Here is a 9,187-nt window from a genome sequence, read left to right on the forward strand (position 1 = left end):
ATTTCGTATATTTCAATATATATATATATATATTCACGTACGTACGTAAGTGAATTATACTCTTGGAAGATGGTTTTGTAGCTAGCGTGTGTTATATCTTGTGTCCTGCTTCTCACATGACATGCATGTGTTTTTATGAGAATAATTATAATTAGGTTATCAATTTGTTTACTTCTATCTAGATCATTGGTTAATAAAATTATTAATCAAAGTCAAGCTTCTATATAGTAAATAATAATTTTAAATCATTACAATAAGTTCTTGTTCTTGAAATGTTGCTTGGACCAATTTTGAAATAAATGTGGATAAACCACAGATTTATTGAAAAGGACTTGGACCAATTTTAGAAATATATAATAATTTTTCAAAAAAAACAAAACAAAAGTCATCTTAATTAGAAGTCTATGGTAAACATCAATTAAATTATTGAAGAGTGCAGACCACTTTAGCTGCAACTAATGTCAAGTAACCATTTATAATTTAAAAAAAAAAATTCATTTGTAGTAATAACGCCTAAAAATATTTGGAGATGAGCATTAAAAAAAAGGTAGAATACCCATATTAGTTCTTATACTTTTTTTACTTTACCTTTTTAGTCCTCATATTTCAATTTAAGCCCTTTTAATCCCTCTACTCTTTGAATGAGTGCAATCAAGTCCCTCATATACACTTTGAACATACCAATTACTAATTTTTATTGCTCATATATTCTATGAATCATATAAAAAATAAAGAATTTGTATTATTTCCATGAATTGTGTATATTACAATGATTATTATGGATGAATTGTGTAGTATATTAATTATTTTTATGAGTTGAACAGTTTTAGGGGACTTGATTGCAATCATTCAAAGAGTAGAGGGATTGAAAGAGCTTAAATTAAAGTAGGAGAACTAAAAGGGCAAAATGAAATAAGTACAAGGACTAACATGAGTATTCTACCTAAAAAGAAAAATCAAACGTCAATCAACATAATTGAAAGATCAAAATCTATGCATAAAGTAATATATTCCAATACATTGAACTCAACATTAAAGAAAAAATTGCTGTCATTCAACATCAATTTTTATTAATGACTATCTAAAACAAAAATCTACCAATAAGTTATAAAAAAAATAAAATAAATTGACTAAATGAAGAAAAAAGACTTCGGATCACATTGACATATTGAATATGTAAAAATATATAACAAGTGATTATTTCGTTCTAGTCATATATTCCAAATTATGGCTCTAGCGCAGAGATCCCACAAGGTCCTTTGATTAAAATTTAAAAAGAGAGCCTAGGAAGTCCAAATTGTCGAAACAGAAAATGGACACATGTGCGAATTTAAAATTTGATTAAAGAAAGACCAAATTCGCTCCATGTATTCACATTCAAGAAATAGCTGTTCCACTGTTTCAGAGGCTTTATGACAGAGTACACACATATATGTGGTATTTTGGTTACAACCATTTTTGACCACATATCTGTGGCATTTAATTGATTCTAATATTCATTCTATTTTGTTTAAAATAGCTAACATACTTCTTTCTTGATTTTCCACAGCTTCCTATTCTCAACAGCAAACTCTCAATGAAGCTTCCTAAAAGATCAAGCGCTCATTAAACTTTATGAGCACAAGAGTCACGAATATTGCAAGTGATTCAGATCAAAATACTTCCCTAGAGTAGTCGGCTCCTCCTAGCTATTCAAACTTGCCTGTGACTCATGTTGCCAGTCTTCGCTAATTTAGCTGCTTCTTTCTTGTTGCTCTTTTTTAGTTTTGTTGATCTTTCATTCTATCTTTTCTTCTTTTTACCTTATTTACTTTACTGCTAGTGAGGGTTCCCAATTTATTTTTTGGGTTTCCGTCTATTTTTTAATAAATCAATGGTTTATCCACTTTCATTCAAATATATATATATATATATATATAACAAGCATTATCTGTTCAAACATACAAAATAGAACCTCTTGTATCTCTAATTTATTAAGTTGTTAGGTTTCATACATACATGCAATATGCAGGGTAAGGAAAAATAGCTTTTAAACATGAAGTCCATTGTTATTTTTTTAATAAAAAATTTAAATTTTTTTAAGAAATAGGGGCAAGCTACACACAACGAATTCTTGACTTTTCTAGGTAAATAATATATCGAATTTTGTATTGCACTAATAGACGTGTATATATATATATATTTCATTCTATTCAATTAGCTTCCCGCATTTGATTTATTTAATAAAATATACAATGGATTCATTGTAAAACCAGTAATAAAAATTGTAGGAACGGGTTAGGAGGGAGAAGGCTGGGACCCTCCTGGTTTCATCGAGGAAGACAACAACATTGATGCCTATGAGCTCAATTTTAATGTTAACTATGACCGCCTTCGTCTGAAACATTCTTGAACACTAGATTAGTGTTCACTGTGGATGAAAAAGCTGTCTACAAACCTCTGTCCATCCCTGGTAGTGGTGAAGAGTAGTTGAATCAGATGAGCCGTGCTCAGGGGTACTCGTAATCTTTGGGTCGGGTAACAAAGAATATTTGGACCCCAGTGTCGGGGAATAGCCAACGACACACCCACGAGATTCCTTGGAATCTAAAGGGAAAGTAGGTGGTCAAAGATGTTGCGTGTGTGGCCGGCTTATCAGAAAATAACTACCTTGACCGTCGCTCGGTGGAGATATCGAACTCCAGAGTTGATTGGGCCCTACAAGGTTTCTACAACCCTTAGGCTTGGAAAGATCCTCTAGGAATGAGCTCTGACATAGTTAAGTTTCATACGATCATTGATAATGAGATTCCAATAGATTCCCCCTACACTCGCAACATTCTGAAGACTGGGAAGCAGCCAATGCTCGCAGCTGGTCTGCTAGCAAATAGATCAGATTCTGATCTAGGGGCAGTGGAGCGAAGCTCCTGACCTAGCAGCAAAGATTTAGATGACGCACTGGAAAGGCGACGAGCTAGAGCTCAAGCCATGACGATGGAAGCCAACTCTCAGTCTAGAGACAATCGAGGCAAAGATAGTAACGGTTATTCATCGCGGGGGAAGGGAGGGATTTCTATTGAAACTCCAACCGCGGTTGTGGAGTTTTTTCTCTAGCAACGGTGATGGTAAAGGGGTTCTGGCGGTGACGGTTTACTCCAGCCAAGCTAGTCTGTCTGCGATGGAGACTGTTTCCCACTATGACGAAGGAGCTCGACATTCATTACTGGTGGGCCGAAGGACCGTTGGACACTTAGAGAAAGCTTCTCAGACCGATGGACGTGAGCCTCCTTGTTTTGACGCTACTCAAACGGATCGAGGAGGTTTCACTTCTAGAAAACATGATTGGACTTACCGACGTGATCAATGTGTCAAACAACTCCTGGTCCAACGTGATGAAAACTTTTGTAAATTGCATGGGGAGCTTGGCATGTACCCATGCGGTGGGGAGACATGTGTCGCTATTGGAGCAGTTGAAGTTTTACAACAAGTGGCTAAGTCCTCTCAACATACGTTGTGGGATATGGGCCAAACCAATTTTGACAAAGGGGTGGACTCAAGTCAGAATCTTTTTAAGAATGAGGTGAGGCCTTTAGTGAAGGGAATGTGAAGGATTATGGGCCAGACCAAGTGATTTGTGGGGCTTTACATCATGACACGTGGGCCTATTTGGGTCTAGTGGTGGGTTAGTAGTCAAATTCTAGGTCAATGATTATTCTATAGCAATCAGAGAAGTCCTAGTTAAGAATTGGGCAAGACTGGACGATTCCATCTTCTCCGTACAATGCAACTAGTTGTTGGGACCTCATGTATGCACCATGATCACCAGAGATGTAGACATTGACGAGGATCCCACTCAGACCATGGGATAGTGCCGTGTATCTTGTCCCTCTCGGCTCCAGGGTGATGTGGAGCTGTTTTGTTTAATACATAGCTAATGAATCTGGTATTCTGTGTTTCTCTTCTTCTATTAATAAATGTGATTTATCCACTTTTTTAAAGAAAAAAAATCATTAATAAAAGTGATGATAGTTACTAATGTTAATAAACTAAAACATAGATTTTTTAGAAAATACTATATAAAGTAATTTATAAAATATTAATAAATCAAATAATAAATTTTTGATAATAATTTTTTTAAAAAAATATTATGTTTTATAGTATTTTTTTAATAAAAGAGACAAGCGCCGTATAGATTAGGGCTTGCGCACAGGTTGAAATTTAATCATCCAATCCACGTACTCTCAGGGGGGGATGAAGGGTTTGGGCTACTAACCGACACCTATAACCGACGTCAACCCGTTATCATTATTATTTTTAATGAGCTTTGAACTAGAGATTTTGCCAAGTATTATTAGGCTATGAGCCTTTTGATTGTTTTAGACTATATTTATTAATTTGTAAAAAATTAATTTTTAAAAAAATAAAAATAAAAAACTGAAATGGGAGAAATAAAAAACTAAAGAGAGAAAGAGAGCAGGGGAAAGAGAGAAAGAGAGCAGGGGGATGGGACGGCCACCCCCTTGACCCCCCTTTTGCTCCATCCCTGCATGAGAATTACAAGAGTGGTTGAAAGCTAAAACAAGAATAAGACTGGAAACGCTTTAACCACCGGAAAGAAATATGAGATCAATCTTAATTATGATTGAAACAGGTGACAAAAGCCATTGATTATAAACCCATAGTTATTTCTTTCCTACCAAATATTTAAAAAAAAAAAAAAATGCTCCCACGAACATATCGTAAATATTTTTATAAAAAATTGAGAAAATCAAAACTGCATTTGATGGCTGGTGCTGCACATATATACTTAACCTTAATTCTATCCCCAAAATTTACTGTTTTGAAAACTTCGTTCTGAGAAAGACATTTGGCGATTTATAATTAGGTAAATGTTGAACATAAGTTAATTAATAATACTACCAAGTACCAACACCACCTAATCCTCCTTCTCACCGTCCTCTTCGCCAAACCCTATCCCTAGCTGGTGCTGGCACGATCCTCTTCTCGAGATCTCCTCCCAACCCCTCTGCTTTCTCTCTACAAACTCTTCCTCCTTTTCTCTCCTCCTCCTTGATCTTCTTTTCAATGATTTCAGACATAGCAACGGGGACATTCTTTGAGATTCGGACTTCTGATGAGCCGATCAAAGATCGGCGACCTGCTAGCGATGTGCAGCTTCGATGATTCCTTTTCTAGGAATCGATGCTATGTGCGAGCAGAAATTCGCAGTGAAGGAAAGGAGCCTTACAGAAACTGATATTTCTGTTCTCCTGATGATCATGGCTGGCACTGGAAGCAGAAAGGTTTAATCGCTTCTTGAAATTGTTGATTGTTTAGGGTTTTGTTTTCTCATTTTCTTGATTTCTTTGTTCATAGACATGGAGGATTGTTGGGTGTGTTCTGTCGCTGCTTCAAGAGCTATTGAGCCATATTGATTGTATTCTTTGATTATTTATCAAATTTCATTGGTTGTGTCCAATCCCTCATTCTTTTAATTAGGGTATCAGCATCAGAGATGAGGGAGAGGATTGGGTCGGTGACTCCAAAAGTGGTGGCAAAGAAACTCTCCATCTGTACCTTCCACATGTTCTGTTTGCAGCTCTATCGATCATTGACACACAAGAAAGTATGACATCTCTTCAGTTTTAGTGCTTATTTTTTCTTAACTGGGAAAAGGAGACGTCCGCCGGGAGTAGATGGGAGATGGGAGTGAGAGACTGAGAAGGAGAATAAGAGCGGTGGTGGTCAACGAGCCATCCATGGGTTAAAGAAGAAGAAGAAGAAGAAGAAGAAGAAGAAGAGATCATGGGAAGTGAAATGTTCAATGAAATGACAAAGTGGTGTGTAGAGTGGGGATAGTGTCGTGGGTATGCTACTGCTGCTGTTGCTTTCTCTTTCTCTCTTTATTTTATCTGCCGCTTTGCCATTCGGGATGATGAATTTTTACTTTGAAAATGAAATTTGGATGTCATATAAAATGTTTTTTTTATTGATACCCATATTTATTAATTTTATTAAAAACAAAAAAATCAGCTTATAAGTCAGATACGTTGAATGATGTTAATTGATTATCTTTTTATATTTTTAAATTTAAATGAGGTGATAAAACGGTATTGTTGTTGGTGTGGAGATAAGGTGGTGATGAAGTTGGTGTATGATTGAGTAGATTTTGGATGCATATAAAAAATTTATTTAATTTAAACGAGAAGAGAAAGAGGGATTTACTCATCTGGTAGAAAGTTTTTAATAGTTTTTTGTTTTTTTTTAAATATTAAAGTTTGGTTAAACTGCTCTTCTTGCAAAAAGGTCCATTTAGAGGGATTATGAATTTTTTTTGGGGAGTTAATATATCCAAACCTATATTGGAGCATGTCAACATTTGGATTTTTTTAAGTGCTAATTTATTTTAATTTCTTTTGACAAATTAGTAATAAACATTTTTTTTATTTTAATTTTTCTTCTAAAAGTGAATTTAAAATTTAGTTTTGTTAGTTTAAGAAGAACCTAATACAATATCTTTTCTCTTCATTTTGTAAGTTAACCTAATACAATATCTTTTCTCTTCATTTTTTAAGTTAATTTAAATATTTTTTATTTTTATTTTAAATTTGGTTTTATTTGTTTGGTTTTGTTCCGTAGAGGTATAAAGTTAGAGAGAAAGATATATTTTCTTCATTTTTTACATTATATTTTTCGCTCTCATAATTAGTATTTAAGATTTGATTTTGTTAGGTTTAATTTTGCGTCACTAGCATACCGGTGATTAAGAAACAAATGTTGAAATGAAAAAAATATTTATTAATGTTTGGCTGCATGAGTTAAAATGTGCAAAAACATCCACTATTATGGGAAAAAATTTAGAGATAATTTCCTGAATCAGAAAAACATGCATACGATAAACATGTCAAAATTTACAATACAGATTTGGTAGTGATGTTGACCCAGATTTTGTACACATGTCAATCCAAGACTGAAGAAAGAATAAAAAATTACAACATCAATCATCAGCCAAACAAACCCCACAATGCAAGACACTAGGCCAAACCAAGAGATAAGGGAGCAAGCGTCCTCCCTAAAAATTGTTTTAAACATACCAGATTTTTTTTTCATAAAAATTGTTTTAAACAACATATATGGAGGTTTGTGTCTTAATAATGTTCCGCCAACCCAATAAGAAGATGGCTCACTATCATAACTGATATGAATTGAAGAAAAGTAGATATTGTGGTCAAACAAGGGGATTTGATTTGACTTTAACGTCTAACTTGCACTAATTTCTACAACTTGCCAAAAGAATTAGGTGTTTCTTCCAATCTTATGTCCATATAATAAAATAAAATCATATCTAGACATATTTGTATAGAATTTGTTGAGAGGTGTTGTCATATAACCCACAAAATCTTTTGCTACCCACTTATAATTGTTATATAACCATTAAATCTTTTGTCATATAACCATTAAATTTTTTGTTCATATAATTGTTATTTACTACCCACTTATAGACAGAGTCAGAGTATTAGTATAAATTATTATATTATAATTTAGTTTTTTTTTAAACCGGAATTCATCACCTCCCTCTTATAAAAAAAATATTATTTGAAGCCATTATTTATTATTCTCATTTAGATATTAAGTAAAAAAGATTAACTAAGCAAGTAATAATTGAACGATTATTATTCATTCAATATCTCTCTCTCACTCTGTTGTTTCTCTATTCCTGCAGATCAGTGTACCATCAAAAATTATATTTCCTTTCAAAACATTAAAATGAAATCATTTTCATTATTCAATAAATAATATAACATATTCCAAAAATATATTTCTCAACCTTTCACATCTTGCAAAATATACTTCTCATATTGAAAACAATTTACAAAAAAATGACATGAAATTTTTTTTTTCAAAATTTATACTATCTTTGTAATCTTCCTTTTAGATATGATTAACCCGCAACGTTAGCGCGAGTACATAAATCTAGTTTATTTCTAAATCTATTTCACATCATATCAATATGCTTTCGGTAACTAAATAAAATAGTACCAAGGCAAAGCCACATGCACACACCAAGCATAATAGAACCACATCGATGTTAGTAGTGAGCTTTTATCTTGCCCATACACTAGCTTAGTCCTGCATGGATTAAGATATCTAATAGGCAAATTTGTACCCAGGGTGATGGTGAAAGGCTGGAGTTCATCAATTCGCAAAGCTAAGCAATGTGACTTCTCTCTCATGAACAAATGAATTAATCATTTTCTCTTAATAAACTGGGTTTAAAGTGCAATAATTTGAAAAACAAAAATATTTACAGAAGATAAATATTTTATGGGATTATTAAAGGTAACTTTATTACAATTAGTTTCATCTAAATGATAATAATAATATTATATCTATGTGTATACTTACACAAATCTAAATTCATAAAAAAAATCATGAAAATTGTAATGGAGAGAGACATGTGAAGTAAATGTCAATGTTTATTTATTAATTAATATTCAGAAAACCTCAAAATAATAAATAAAAAAAAGTTTATCCCATCACCTAGAAAATGGATCTAACGGTAAGTTTTAATGACTACAATATTTTATATATACGTGCCTTTCATCTTATTTTTTATAAACATTAAATTATCTATTTTATAGTTAGTTAGTTTAAAACATAACCGATGAACTAATATATATATACACACCCAAGCATGCATGCATCCCTGCTGTTTATTGATCCGTCGACCAAGTTGTCATCTTTCGTTTCCGGTCCAAGAAGCAAGAAACAGTGATCGATCAAGATGAGCAACCACCGGGACTGGTCCTTCCTCCCTGTGACACTCATCGTTCTCACCGCCGAACATCTCAACGCAGTTGATCACGTCCGCTTCCGGTCCGTCTGCATGGAATGGCGGCGACATACAGAAGAGAGAAGAAAGGCCCCTCTACTGATCCTCGTCGACTTCAACGGCCGACTTCACCCCAGCGAACCTCACCGCATAAAGGCTCTCTCCTTGTTTGACATCATCCGCAAAGAGATCATCCCCCTCCGGCTCCCAGCCTCCTTACTTGTTACCAATTGCTACTACTTTGGCTCCTCCCATGGATTGATCTTCATAGGCAAAGTCCCTGTTTCTCAAAGTAGTAGTACTGCAGGCAATAACCAAAGTGAACTGACGATAAGACTCCTCAACCCATTCACCGACGACTTCATCGACCTCCCA

This window comes from Dioscorea cayenensis, chromosome 17 (assembly GCF_009730915.1).
Source record: "Dioscorea cayenensis subsp. rotundata cultivar TDr96_F1 chromosome 17, TDr96_F1_v2_PseudoChromosome.rev07_lg8_w22 25.fasta, whole genome shotgun sequence".
NCBI lineage: Eukaryota > Viridiplantae > Streptophyta > Magnoliopsida > Dioscoreales > Dioscoreaceae > Dioscorea > Dioscorea cayenensis.